This window comes from Suricata suricatta, chromosome 16 (genome assembly GCF_006229205.1).
Source record: "Suricata suricatta isolate VVHF042 chromosome 16, meerkat_22Aug2017_6uvM2_HiC, whole genome shotgun sequence".
Lineage (NCBI taxonomy): Eukaryota > Metazoa > Chordata > Mammalia > Carnivora > Herpestidae > Suricata > Suricata suricatta.
In genome coordinates, this window is record NC_043715.1 from 55,285,562 (window position 1) to 55,301,332 (window position 15,771).

Consider the following 15,771-nt stretch of genomic DNA (forward strand, 5'->3'; position numbering starts at 1 on the left):
TATGGAGAATAATGAGCAGGAAAAGAAAGAGGGAAATAAAGGCAAACGTTTATGATACAAGACTTAGCTCAGTAACTTATTAAAAAGGAATAATGTCCAAATCATAGGAGTCCCAGAAGGTGAAGAGAGAGTAAAAGGAACAAAAAGTTTATGTGAGCAAATTATAGTGGAAAACTACCCTAATCTAGGAAAGAAAGAACACAGACATCAAAACCCAAGAAGTACAGAGCACTCCCATTAGATTCAAAAAAAAAAAAAAAAGAAAAAAAAGACCACCACCAAGGCATATCATAGTCAAATTCCCAAAATACACAGACAAAAAAAAGGAATTATAAAAGCAGCAAGGGGTAAAAATAGTCCTTTACCTACAAGGAAAGACAGATCAAGTTCGCAGGAGATCTATCCACAGAAACTTGGCAGGCCAGAAAGAAGTGGCAGGACATAGTGTGCTGAATGAGGAAAATATGCAGCCAAAAATTCTTTATCCAGCAAGGCTGTCATTCAAAATAGGAGAGATAAAGAGTTTCTCAGATAAACAAAAACTAAAGGAATTCATGACCACTAAACCAGTCCTTCAAGAAATTTTATGGAGAACTCTTTGAGTATAGAAAAGATAAAACAAAGACCAAAAGCAACAAAGACTAGAAAGGCTCAGAGAACATCACCAGAAACAGCAACTCAATAGGCAACATACTGGCACTAAATTCATATCTATCAGTACTCACTCTAAATGCAAATGGACTAAACATTCCAATCAAAAGACATAGGGTATCACAATGGATAAGAAAACAAGACCCACCTATGTATTGCCTACGAGAGACTCATTTTAGACCAAAGACACCTGTAGATTGAAAGTAGGGATGGAGAACCCTCTATCATGCTAATGGTCATCCAAAGAAAGATGGAGTAGCCGTATCAGCCAAACTAGATTTTAAAATAGAGACTGTAACAAGAGATGAAGAAGGACATTATATCATAATTAAGGGGTCTATCCACTAGGAAGATTTAACACTTGTAAATATTAATGTCCCAACATGAAAGAACCCAAATATATAAATCAATTAAACCATGAACAAAAAGAAACTCACTGATAATAATACCATAATACTTAGTAGGGGACTTCAACACCCCACGTACAACAATGGACAGATCATCTAAGCAGAAAATCAACAAGGAAACAAGGGCTTTAAATGACACACTGGACCAGACAGACTTAACAGATATACTGAGAACATTTCATCCTAAAGCAGAATACACATTCTTCTTGAGTACCCATGGAACTTTCTCCACAATAGATCATATACTGGGTTACCAATCAGCTCTCAACAAGTACAAAAAGACAGATCATACCTTGCATATTTTCAGATCACAACACAAAGAAACTTGAAATCAACTACAAGAAAAAAAATTGAAAGTCCAGGAATACTTGGAGATTAAAGAACATCCTACTAAACAAAGAATGGGTTAACCAAGAAATGAAAGAGGAAATTAAAAAGTCCACAAAAGGGGCGCCTGGGTGGCTCAGTCATGATCTCATAGTTCGTGGGTTCGAGCCCCACATCAGGCTCCATGCTGACGGCTCAGAGCCTGGAGCCTGCTTCTAATTCTGTGTGTCCCTCTCTCTCTGCCCCTCCCCTGCTCATGATCTTTCTTTCCTGTCCCTCAAAAATAAATCAATTTTAACGAATTTTTTAAATAAAAAAATTTAGAAGTCCATGAAAGTCAATGATAATGAAAATATGACAGTCCAAAACCTCAGGTCACACTTCTGTGCTGACAGCTAGCTCAGAGCCTGGAGCCTGCTTCCGGTTCTGGGTCTCCTTCTCTCTCTCTGTCCCTCCCCCTCTCATGCTCTGTCTCTCTCTGTCCTTGGCTGGCATTGCCTGAAATAGAACACAGAACCATGTGCTGTTTGTGTGAGTACGTTTTGTGGTCAGCACAGTAAGTGGAAAAACAAGGAACTTTCACATCTGGGCCAAGATTCCTGGATCTGCCATTTGTGACACCTACAACTTTGAGATATTTCGTTTAATCTGTGTGAGCCTTAGTTTCCTTTGTGAAAAAGTGGGGATATAATGATTTACCTCTTGAAGTCAACGATTGTTTTTTTCTCCTTCTCTATTTAAGTGTACCACTTGACTTCCATTAAATAAAATGAGTTTGTTTAAAAATATATATATAAATAAATAAATAAATAAAACATTAAATTTTTTAATTCAAAAAAAGAGAACGAGAGAAAGAAGTATATAGCAATCTAGGCTCTCCTAAAGAAGGAAGAAAGGTCTTAGGGCACCTGGGTGGTTCAGTCAGTTGAGCATCCGGCCTTGCCTCAGGCCATGATTTCATGGTCTCTGGGTTTAAGCCTTGCAACAGACTCTGTGTTGACATCCTGGAGCCTGGAGCCTGCTTCAGATTCTGTGTCTCCCTCTCTACCTGCCCCTCCCCTACCCATGCTCCCACTCGCTCTCCTGCTCACTCGTTCTCGCTCTCAGAAATAAACAGTTTTAAAAAGTTTTTAAAGGAGTAAGAAAGTTCTTAAAATACACAACTTAGCCTTACACCTAAAGGAGCTGGAAAAAGAACAGCACATAAAGCCCAAAACCAGCAGAAGAAGGGAAATAATAGACATGAGCAGAACTCTTATCAATAATAATTTAAAAAAAAAACAGTAGGAAGATCAATGAAATCAGAAGCTCGTTCTTTGAAAGAATTAACAAAAATGGATAAACCCCTAGCCATAATGATCAAAAGCAAAAAGGAAAGGACCCAAATAAATAAAATCACAAATGAAGGAGAAGTGATGACAACCAACACCACATAAATACAAACAATAATACGAAAATATTATGAGCAATTATATGCCAACAACCTGGGCAATCGGAAGAAATGGACAAATTCCTAGGAACATATAACCTACAAAACTGAAACAGGAAGAAATAGAAAATCTGAATAGAGTCATAACCAGTAAAGAAATTGAATCAATAATCAGAAATCTCCCAACAAACAAGAGTCCAGGGGATTTATACCAAACATATAAAGAAGTTTTAACACCTATTCTCGTGAAGCTATTCCAAGCAATAGAAACAGAAGGAAAACTTCCAAACTCATTCTATGAGGACAGCATTACCTTGATTCCAAAACCAAACAAAGACCCCACTAAAAAGGAGAACTACTGACCAATTTCCCTGATGAACATGGATGCAAAAATTCTCAACAAGAGACTAGCAAACCAGATGCAACAATACATTAAAAGAATTATTCACCGCAGTGAAGTGGGCTTTATTCCTGGCATCCAGGGCTGGCTCAATATCCACCAAATCAATGTGACACATCACATTAATAAAATAAAGGATAAGGACCTCATTATCCTCTCAATAGATGCAGAGAAAGCATTTGACAAAATATAACATCCTTACTTAATTTTTAAAAAAACCCTCAAGAAAGTAGGGATAGAATGAACATACCTCAAGATCATAAAAGCCATACACAAAAGACTCCGTTCCAGATAAAGATTTTTCCAACATTCCTGATAATTCTAAGTATCTTCCCAAGGTGTATTGTCTCTCATTGAATGGTTATGATTGAGTTCAATGCTTTGTCACCTTCCTTACATGTTACAGCATCTCTCAATATGCACTCTCTGATGTTCTGAACGTCTGTAGTTCTGCTTAAAGTTTTACTCACATTATTTTTTTACATTTGTCAGCCATCTCCCCACTATGTATTACCTTAGGTTGCTAAGTTTGAAGTGGTATTGAAAGGCTTTGCCACATGTTATACATTATTAAGTTTTCTTCCTATTATAAAATCTCTCCTGTTGAATGAGTTTTAAACATTAAAGCCTTTGCCATAGTTATTACATTTGTAAGTCTTCACTCCAGTGAGGATACATTGATATATAACAAGATTTGAACTTTCATGAAAGACTTTCCCACATTTATTACCTTCGTACTGTTGTCTGTAAATGGAGTACTCTGATGTTTATTAGGATTTGACCCTTAATTAACATTTTACCCAGATTCGCTGCATTGTTAATTTCTGCCTCCATTATAAGGACCTCAGTATTTATGAGAGATAGAGTCCTCACTAATTATATTTCTAAGTTCCCAACACGTAAAACCTTGTTCCAAATATTATCTGATAACTATTGAACAGTGATGTTTGCATAAAGACCCTCCTGTGGAGGAAGGAGCCAACATGGCTGAGAAGTAGGGGTATTTGAACTTCCTGAATCTCTCAAAGAAGGGTTGAAACCAAAGGGCTTTCAACCTGAAGAATCTGGGAGGAAAAGAGTAAGTCACTACCAGGGCTACTCCAGGACAAGCCATAGGTGTGTGACTGTGAACTCGAGGAGATGAAACGGGCCATGTAGACACAGATGGGAGGAATCCCCTTCTGCGGAGAGACAAAGGGAAAAGAAATCAGCTGGGGAAGCATAGGACGGTATCTGGACAAGAGAAACACCTCAGACCAGGACGGAGAAAGATCCAATCTCTAAATGCAGTACTTTCTCTGGACTGGGGCTGACTGCCCTATTCGCACACCTGGGGAGGAGGGGAGCCAGCCCCAGGCTCAGTGGTTAGGTCAGGGGTGCAGTCAGCAGTAGGTGAAAGCAATCCCCTCCCTGGAGTGCTGCCAGACAGGACAAAGCCTGTCTGGGAAACGTACTGGTCGGTGCAGAGCAGGAGTTTGAATCCCAGCCAAGCATTGGGGCACGGGGGCAAAACGGACGACCTCGTCTGCACCTGTGGCACAGTGAGACCGGCTCAAACAGAGTGATTTGGGACACTGAGTTTATGGAGGAGAGACTGGGGGATCGCCATTTTCCTCCCTGCCACCATCAAGGTGGGGCTTCAGTGATTAGACCATGGAGCCCACAGTGGAGGCAGGACCCATCTATACCAAACCACACCCCTCCACACCTGGTAACTGGGTATCTACTGGAGCAGGATAGACGCTGAGGAACCAGATAGTCCCTCTTCCAGACTAGCACTGTTGCCCTCTGAATTAATTCTCAGACTATTTTTGTTATATAGGTATATTCTTCCTTCCTTTTCTCCTATTTATCAATTTCCTCCTCTTGTCTGGTTACTCTGGTTGTTGGTTTGTTTAAGCAGACACATTTAATTCATGCTCTTGATACATGTTCTACACCTCCTTCTCTACTTTGCTTTCTCTCTGGAATAGTTTCTCTATCTGGACAACTTTATCTTCTTTTCTTTCTCCCCACTTCCTTCTTTATTTCTCTCTCTCTCTCTCTCTCTCTCTCTCTCTCTCTCTCTCTCTCTCTCTAATTAAGCCATGTAGTCTCTGTGTGTGGTCAATGTTTATTTTGTCATTTTCTCTTCCCTGGTCATTTCTCTCTTTGTATGTGCTCTCCCATCAGCACCACATCCACCCCATTCTTTATTTGTAGCTGATGTTTCTGTTTTTTTTTTTAATTTGTGTGTTTGCATGGTTGTGTTTTCTGTTTGTCTGTCTGCTTTCCTTTCCAGAGCTACTTCAAGGAACAAATCAAAGCACACCTGGTGGAGGGTCTAAAACATCACATGAGTAGGGAAATAAAATAAACAAGTCACAACAACATAGAACAAGTAACACTCTCCAAAGAAAATAACTCATGAATGGCCAGGTCCTGGACAGTGTATGACCCTCCATTTTAATATAGCAGTACTCACAGGTGCAGAGCACATAACAGGCTTTTAAAAACACATAAGGGACAGAAAACTAGCCAAAATGATGAAAAGAAGAATTCTCCTCAAAAGAAATTCCAGGAAGAAATGACAGCTAAAGAATTCATGAAAACAGATAGAACCAATATAACTGAACAAGAATTTAGAATAAAAGTCATAAGATTAATCACTGGGCTTTAAAAGACCATAGAAGACAGCAGAGAATCTATTGCTGCAGAGATCAAGGAACTAAAAAATGGTCATGATCAATTTTTTTTTAAATGCTATAAATGAGGTGCAAAATAAAATGGAGGTGGCCACAGCACAGATTGAAGAGGCAGAGTGGAGAATAGAATTCGAAGATAAAATTATGTAAAAAGGGGAAGATGAGTAAAAGGTTAAAAAATCCAGGATCGGGAGGGCAAAATTAGAGAACCAAGTGACTCAATCAAATGGAACAATATCCGTATCATATGAATTCCACAAGGAGGAAGAGAGAGAGAGAAAGGGGCTGAAGATGTACTTGAACAAATCACAGCTGAGAACCTCCCCAATCTAGGGAAGGAAGCAGACATTGAAATTCAAGAGGCAAAGAGAACTCCCCTCAGACGTAACTTGGATCAATCTTCTGTATGACATATCATAGTGAAACTGGCAAAACACAGGGATAGAGAGAATTCTGAAAGCAGCTAGGGATAAAAGGGCCTTAATATACAAAGGTAGACCCATAAGGGTAGTAACAGACCTACCTACTAGAACTTGGCAGGACAGAGGAAAATGGCAGAAAATTTTCAATGTGATGAACAGGAAAAATATGCAGCCAAAAATTCTTTATCCAAAAACCCTACTGTTCAGGATAGAAGGAGAGATAAAATTTTTTCCCAAACAAACGAACTGAAGGAATTCATCACCACTAAACCAGACCTACAAGAAATGCTAAGGGGGACTCTGTGAGTAAAATGTTGCAAGGACCACAAAGTACCATAGACATTACTCCAAGCATGAAACCTACAGATAACACAATAACTCTAAACTCATATCTTTAGAGACTAACACTGAATGTAAATGGACTAAATGCTCCAATCAAAAGACAGAGGGTATTATAATGGATTTTTTAAAAAGACAAGACCCATCTATCTGCTGTCTACAAGAGACCCATTTTAGACCTGAGGAAACCTTCAGATTGAAAGTGAGGAAATGGAGAACAACCTATCATTCTACCAGAAGTAAAAAACAAAAATGCTGGAGTAGCCATACTTATATCAGACAAACCAGACTTTAAATTAAAGGCTGTAACAAGAGATGAAGAAATGCATTAAATAATAATTACAGGGTCTATCCGTCAGGAAGAGCTAACAATTATAAATGTCCCTGCACCAAATTCAGTAGCATTCAAATATATAAAACAATCACAAACATAAACCATCTTATTGGTATGAATGTGGTAATTACAGGCGACGTTAATACTCTACCTACAGCAATGGATAAGTCATCTAGACAGAAAACCATTTAAGAAACAATGGCCCTGAATGATACACTGGACCAGAAGGACTATTTAGAACCCTTCTTCCTAAAGCAGCAACATATACCTTTATTCTTGAGTGCACATGGAACATTCTCCAAGACAGATCACATACTGGGTCACAAAATAGCCCTCAATAAATATAAAAATATTGAGATCATACCAATGCTATGAAACTTGAAATCAACCACAGGAAAAAGTGTGGAAAACCTCCAAACGCATGAAGGTTAAAGAACACCCTACTAAAGAACGAATGGGTCAACCAGGCAAGTAAATAAGAAGTTAAAACATATATGGAAACAAAAATAAAAACACAACAATTGAAACCCTTTGAGATGCAGTAAAGGCAGTCCTAAGAGGAAAATACATTGCAATCCAGGCCTATCTCAAGAACCAAACAAACAAACAAAAATCCCAAATAAAAAACCTAACAGCACACCTAAAAGAACTAGAAGCAGAATAGCAAAGGCACTCTAAACTGAGAAGAGAAATAATAAAGATCAGAACCGAAATAAGAAATACAAAATCTAAACAAACAGATCAATGCAACTAAAAGTTGGTGGTGTTTAATTTTTTTAATGTTTTATTTATTTTTGATACAGAGAGATACAGAACATGAGAGGAAAAGGGGCAGAGAGAGAGAGAGAGAGAGAGAGAGAGACAGAATCCAAAGCAGGCGCCAGGCTCTGAGCTGTCAGCACAAAGCCCAATGTGGGGCTCGAACCCACGAATGCGAGATCATGACCTGAGGAAGGCAAAGGCTTAACCGACTGAGCCACCCAGGCACCCCTAAAAGTCGATGTTGTGAAAAAATAAACAAAATTGATAAACCTCTAGCCAGTCTTCTCAAAAAGGAAAGAGAGGGGTGCCTGGGTGGCTCAGTCAGTTAAGCCTCCGATTTCAGCACAGGTAATGATCTCACGTTCGTGGGTTTGAGCCCCACGTAGGGCTCTGTGCTGACAGCTCAGAACCTGGAGCCTGCTTCGGATTCTGTGTCTCCCTCTCTCTTTGACCCTCCCCCTCTCATGCTTTCTCTCTGTATCAAAAATAAATAAAGCATTTTAAGAAAGAAAAGAAATGAGAGAGCACCCAAATAGACAACATCACCAATAAAAATTGGTTTGTTACAACCAATCCATCAGAAATACAAGCAAATATCAAGTAATACAAAAAAAAAAAAACTATATGCCAACAAACTGGACAACCTAGAAGAAAAGGACAAATTCCTAAACATCCACATACTACCAAAACTCAAATAGGAAGAAATTGAAAATTTGAACAGACCTATAACTAGTGAGGAAATTGAAACAATTATCAAAAATCTCCCAACAAATAAGAGTCCGAGGCCAGATGGCTTCCCTAGGGAATTCTACCAGACGTTTAGAGTTAATACCTAACCTCCTCAAGCTGGTCCAAAAAAAGAAATGGAAGGAAAACGTCCAGACTCATTCCATGAAGCAGGCATCACTTTGATTCCCATACCAGACAGAGACCTAATAACAAAAAAAGAGAACTACAGGCTAATATCCATGATGAATATGGATGCAAAAATTCTCAACCAGATACTAGCAAATCAAATTCAACAGCATATAAAAATAATTATGCATCATAATCAAGTGGGATTCATTCCTGGGCTGCAGGGCTGGTTCAATATTTGCATGTGTGTGATACATCACATTAATCAAAGAAAGGGTGGCCCCGCCTGCCTCAACATGGCACAACATGGCCATGCACAACAAGACAATGCCGCTGCAGATACTGGACACCTGGCGGGAGCTGGCGGAGCTCCTGAAGCGGAAGCAGGAACTGGCGGAAACACTGGCAAACTTGGAAAGACAGGTCTATGCTTTTGAAGGGAGCTACCTGGAAGACACTCAGATGTATGGCAATATCATTCCGGGCTGGGATTGGTACCTGACCAACCAGAAAAACTCCAAGAGCAAAAACGATAGAAGGAACCGGAAGTTTAAGGAAGCTTAGCGTCTCTTCAGTAAATCCTCAGTTACTTCAGCAGCTGCAGTAAGTGCATTGGCTGGAGTTCAGGATCAGCTCATTGAAAAGAGATTGATCTGAAGTTAAACAAAAAACCACGAGCTGACTATTAGAAGACTCGTTAGTGCAGAAGCTTCCAGGCTATAGAGCCCTGCTTCCCTCCTCCGACCTCACAAAGATAAATATCCCTCACCTGAGTGCGTGGCCGCCCACCTCTGCTTTCCCAGACCCAGTGCCTGTGACTCAGAATCGTTCTGAACCGTGGTGACCAGTCATTTCTGTAAGACCACATCGGATCATTTACTGTGTGTCATTTTTAGTAACAGAACTGCAAGGAGACAGAGCCGTGGTTATAATTCCAGCAAGTTGCTAACTGTGCATTTCTCCCTTCTTGGAATGAGTGTCTCTCCCCCTCCCCTGGCCCATCCCCCCCTTGCCCCCCAAACTGGCTGGCACCAGCTTCTTCGTTGTGAAACCCATGGAGAAATGTTCTCCGGTTTTGTTTGATGCTGATGTAGAACATAGGGCACAGCTCAGAGGGAGGCTGTTAATATCTAGTATTTTCGTTTTTTGTGTGTGTGTTTTCTTATTTTTCTATGGTTTTCACCATCTTCTTTTCTTTTGGGACTTTTTGTGATGTCATTGTACAGCTCAAAACTTCCTGCTGGTATATCTGATGGTTCGCTTCCTGCGGTTGCCAATATTCTTAACAAAAAATAATCTGGTTTGCCATAAATAAAATGGGAAACTTGGCTCTGTGGTTTTGTGTGTGTGTGTGTGTGTGTGTGTGTGTGTGTGTGTGTGTGTGCGCGCGCGCGCACAGGGGAAAGGTAAAGAGTGTTTATTTAATAATTACCTATCTTAAATCTCTGTGCTTTGGAAGCAGTTTTAAGTTCAAGGAACAGGAGAAGCTGAAAAGCTGAAGTTTAAATCAGTCCTTTTAAAATAGATATTTTTATTCTTTTATATAAATAAAATTTCACAGGTGTTGGCTTCTCATACTTTACTTTTAAACCCGAGATTGTTTTTTCTTTCACTTATTTTATTTATTCATATCATGCCTTATGGAAATTTCTTTCTTTTCCCATTTTTCTCTCTTTGCCAGTTAACTGCCTGATTCAACATTTGCTCTAAAAATCATTAAGGCATAGGGAAAGGCTCCCGCTCGTACCCAAAGCTGGTGATGTAGGAGTTCTTGAGCAGAGTGAAAGCCAGGGTCCGTGAGAGGCAGCCGTGCCCACAGAGCCCTTCCTCAGCAGGTTGGCTAGGCTGAGGAACTTCCTCTAGAGAGGTGCTCTGCCTCGGCTGCTCACTGGAATCACTTGGGGAGCTTAAAGACCTACCAATGCCTGCCCTTCCCCTCCTCCCCCACAACCCGCCCCAGAGACTCTGACTGGGGTGCTGTCTAGTTTTGGGGGATTTCCTTTCAAAGAGTCCCTGGGATTCTAATAAGAAGCCGGGTTGCAAACCACTGCATTAGGAGTGTTTGATTGAAACCCTATGTTGCGAATCAGTCTATGGGATAAGATTTGGGGCCCTACCTTTCCTTTGATGCTGTTTAGTCATAGCCCTTGACTTCTGCTTATATCTTTGTTAGAAAAAATATGTTCCATTGTCATAATATTGGTAGAGCTGAATGCGGATGGCGTCTGTTATCGAAATGAGTCTACCTTGTTGGATGTGCAAAAGCTATCAATATTGTTCTCGAATAAATTTTTTGAAAAAAAATTAAAGAAAGGGTAAGAACCGTATGATCCTGTCAATAGATACAGAAAAAAAGCATTTGACAAAATACAACATCTTTCCTTAGTAAAAAACCTCAAGAAAGTGAGGGGAAAAAAACCTTACCTAAACATCATAAAAGCCATTTTGAAAAGCCTACAGCTACTATCATCTTCAATAAGGAAAAACTGAGAGCTTTTCGCCTGAGATCAGGAACACACAGGCATGTCCACTCTCTCCACTGTTGTTTCACACAGTGTTCAAAGTCCCAGCATCAGCAATCATACAACAAAATGAAATAAAATGCATCAAAATTGGCAAAGAAGAAGTCAAACTTTCACTATTCTCAGATGACATGAAACTCTATATGAAAAACCCAACAGACTCCACCAAAAGTCTGACAAGACTGATTCATGAATTCAGCAAAGTTGCAGGGAACAAAATCAATGTACAGAAATCAGTTGCATTTTTATACACCAATAAAGAAGTAACAGAAAGAGAAATCAAGAAACTGATCCCATTTACAATTGCATCAATAACCATAAAATACCTAGGAATAAACCTAACCAAAGATGTAAACGATCTTTATGCTGAAAACTATAGAAAGCTTCTGAAAGAAATTGAAGACACAAAGAAATGGAAAAACAATTCATGCTTATGGATTGGAAGAATAAATATTATTAAAATGTCAATATGACCCAAAGCAATCTACACATTCAATGTAATCCCAACTAAAATTGCACCAGCATTCTTCTCAAAGCTAAAACAAACAATCCTAAAATTTGTATGGAACCACAAATGACTCAGAATAGCCAAAGTAATACTGAAGAAGAAAACCAAGGCAGGAGGCTTCACAATCCCAGACTTTAGCCTCTACTACAAAGCTGTCATCATTAAGACACTATGATATTGGCACAAAAACAGACACATAGACCAATGAAATAGAATAGAGAGCCCAGAACTGGACCCACAAGTTTATGGTCAATTAATCTTTGACAAAGCAGGAAAGAATATCCAATGGAATAGAAACAGTCTCTTTAGCAAATGGTGCTGGGAGAATTGGACAGCAAAATGCAGAAGAATGAAACTAGACTACTTTCCTACACCATACACAAAAATAAACTCAAAATGGATCAAAGATCTGAATGTGAGACAGGAAACCATCAAAACCCTAGAGGAGAAAGCAGGAAATAACCTCCTTGACCTCAATCGCAGTAATTTCCTACTCGACACATCACCAAAGGCAAGGGAATCAAGAACAAAAATGAACTATTGGGACTTCATCAAGATAAAAAGCTTCTGCACTGCAAAGGAAACAATCAATAAAGCTAAAAGACAACAGATGGAATGGGAAAAGATAGTGCAAATGACATATCGGAGAAAGGGCTGGTATCCAAAATCTATAAAGAACTCCCCAAACTCCACACCTGAAAAAAAAAATCCAGTAAAGAAATGGGCAGAAGACATGAATAGACACTTTGCCAAAGAAGACATCCAGATGACTAACAGGCACATGAAACCATGCTCAGCATCACTCACCATCAGGGAAATACAAATCAAAACCACTCCGAGATACCCCCTTATACTGGTCAGAGTGGCTACAATGAACAAATCAGGAAACTATAGACACTGACAAGGATATGGAGAAATAGGAACCCTCTTGCACTGTTAGGGGGAATGAAAACTGGTGCAACCACTCTGGAAAACAGTGTGGATGTTCCTCAAAAAATTAACAATAGAACTCCCCTATGACCCAGCAATAGCACTGCTAAGAATTTACCCAAGGGAAACAGGAGTGCTGATGCATGGGGGCACATGTATCCCAACATTCATAGCAGCACTTTCAACAGTAGCCCAATCATAGAAAGAGCCTAAATGTCCATCAACTAATGAATGGATCAAGAAGATGTGGTTTATATATACAATGGAATACTATGTGGCAATGAGAAAGAATGAAATCTGGCCATTGGTAAGCAAAATAATTCAGGTAGAGAAGAACAGATACCATATGTTTTCACTCACAGGTCTAACAGGAGAAAACTAACAGTGGACCATGGGAAGAGGAACGGGGGGGGGGGCGGGAAGAGTTAGGGAGAGGGAGGGAGGCAAATCATAAGAGACTCTTAAATACAGAGAACAAACTGAAGGTCAATGGGGGGTGGGGCAGAGGGGAAGGTGGGTGATGGGCATTGAGGAAAGAACGTATTGGGATGAGCACTGGATGTTTATGGAAGCCAATTTAACAATAAATTATATTTTTAAAAATAACAAACATTTAAAAAAAAGGATGGTGGAGGGCACTTAAGGGGAAGAGCACTGGGTGTTGTATGGAAAACAATTTGACAATAAAATATTATGGAGAAGAAAAAAAAAAAAAAGACCCTCCTAGGTTTGTCAAAATTAGAGACTATGGAACAAGGGGGGATTGCATGTTGGTGGAAGAAAAAGAAACCCTCCAAAAAGGACTTCTCAAATCAATCACACTTGGAATTTTTATCCTCATTTTAAAATATCTAATTTTCAGAAATGTCTCAGTGAATGATTAAGCCAATCTTCCATTTGAAATGCTTTGAATGATTACATTCATCATGGATAAGGCGAATTTCAAAATTTTCCAAATTTTTTCAGAAAATATGTATGTTTAAAAAATAGATTTGGGTCTTTGCCTTCAAAGACAGTGTTGTATAAAATATAACTGGCTTAATGTTGACTCTCCCTCCATTGTTTTATATCCTTGATCTCTTCTGGTAGATTTCATTCTGAGTAACTGTCCCAGTTTGGTTATATCCATCCTAACATCCTTTCTGCCCTTCACTTCCCCCATCATTGTCCCCATTCATTATAAATACTCAGGGCCACAGCTTCCCTATCTTCCCAACATCAGTCTACGGAATGACTTTCTTGTCTTTGCCTTTGCCAACAAGCCTAGTGTGTAATGGAAAGATACAACCAAAATGTATAAAATAAGATATCCCACTTCTTACACTCACATACATTTACGAGAAAATGCTAACGCACAAAGTTAGTACCCATCATAGGACACCAGCAGAATGGAGAAATAGGAAGCTCCAGGACGATACTCCTCCATGTAGTAAAAACATGGTCCAAATTATCTTTTTCAGTGCTCTAGAAGCCAATTAGGAGAACACGACACACCCAGGAAAGTAAACTAAGGAGCCACATCACAGAGACATGGGAAGTTTGTGGCACTTGCCCACAATAGCTGCTCACTGTTCCTGTCACTCCATGGCAAAACTGTGACAAGACTGAGGTGTACGTTCAGTGATCTGGTTTCTTTGTAGAAGCCTGAGGGACTTCTTTCTGTCATACAGGACATAGAAAATGCAGGGAATGAGAGCACCCTGTGGATGCACTGTGGCAAGTGCTCCAACAAAAGGTGAGCATTTGTTCAAACAATGGTGAAACAACAGAGCTGAAGACAAAGAGAGGAAGGTATCAAGTAACCACACTTTCTTAAACTGGGAAATTACAAAACTCAGACATTACAAATACCCAGAGCATGTCTGACAGGCCCCAGCATTACTATAATTTGGGTTCCTCTGTAAAAGCAAGTCCACAAACCTGAGCACAGAGGCTGTTTTTTAAATTCCCAAATGTTAACAAAAATCACAAGGCATAAAAAGCAATAGAAAGACATGTTCTACTCAGAGGAATAAAATAAATGTTGAAAACTTGTATGAAGTCAGTAAAGATACTCCTGGAGAAAGAAGAGAAAACAAGTAACCAAATGGCATCAGGAAAGCTGTGCATGGCCGAAATGGAAATTCAACAGAAATTCTAAAAATAATCAACTTGAAATTGGGAGCTGAAGAGTACAATTGCTGAATTTAAATATACACTAAGTGCTCAGCAACAAACTTGACCAAACAGAAGGGAAAAAAAGGATCAGGCAACTGAAAGACCCTTTGTTTTAAATTATCTACCAAGAAGGCCAAAGGAAAATGTGGAAAAGTAGAACTACAGACCAATTTCCCTGATGAACATGGATGTAAAAATCCTCAACAAGATACTAGCCAACCGGATCCAGCAATACATTAAAAGAATTGTTCACCACAACCAAGTGTGATTTATACCTGGGATGCAGGGCTGGCACAATATCCACAAATCAATCAATGTGATGCATCACATCAATAAAAGAAAGAACAAGAACCACATGATCCTCTCAATAAAAGCAAAGAAAGAATTTCACAAAATACAGCATCCTTTCTTTAAAAAAAAAAAAAAGCCCCTGCTTCATAAAAACCAAGAAACTAGGAATAGAAGGATCATACCTAAGATTATAAAAGCCATTATGAAAGCTCCACTGCTAATATCATCCTCAATGGGGAAAAAACGGAGAGGTTTCTCCCTAAGGTCCGGAAGAAGACAGGGATGTCCACTCTCACCACTGTTATTCAACATAGTACTGGAAGTCATAGCCTCAGCAATCAGACAACACACACACACACACACACACACACACACACACACACACACACTAAAAAGCATCCAAATCAGACAGGAGGAAGTCAAACATTCACTCTTCACAGGTAACATGATACTCTATGAGAAAAATCCAAAAGATTAAACCAAAAATCTACTATAACTGATCAATAAATTCAGAAAGTCGCAGGATATGAAATCAATACACAAAAATCGGTTGCATTCCTATACACCAATAATGAAGCAACAGAATAAGAAATCAAGGAATCGCTCCCTTTGCAAAATCGCACCAAAACCCATAAAATACCTACAAGTAAACATAACCAAAGAGTTCAAAAATCTATACACTGAGAACTACAGAAAACTTATGAAAAAAATTGAAGACAGACACACAAAAAGGAAAAGATATTCTATGCTCCT

At 39.3% G+C, this 15,771-nt stretch overlaps 1 pseudogene; it reads left to right on the forward strand.

The window, feature by feature from the left end:
* The first annotated feature begins 8,916 nt into the window (after positions 1-8,916).
* LOC115280959 lies at positions 8,917-9,382 on the forward strand (annotated as a pseudogene).
* Positions 9,383-15,771: the final 6,389 nt, after the last annotated feature.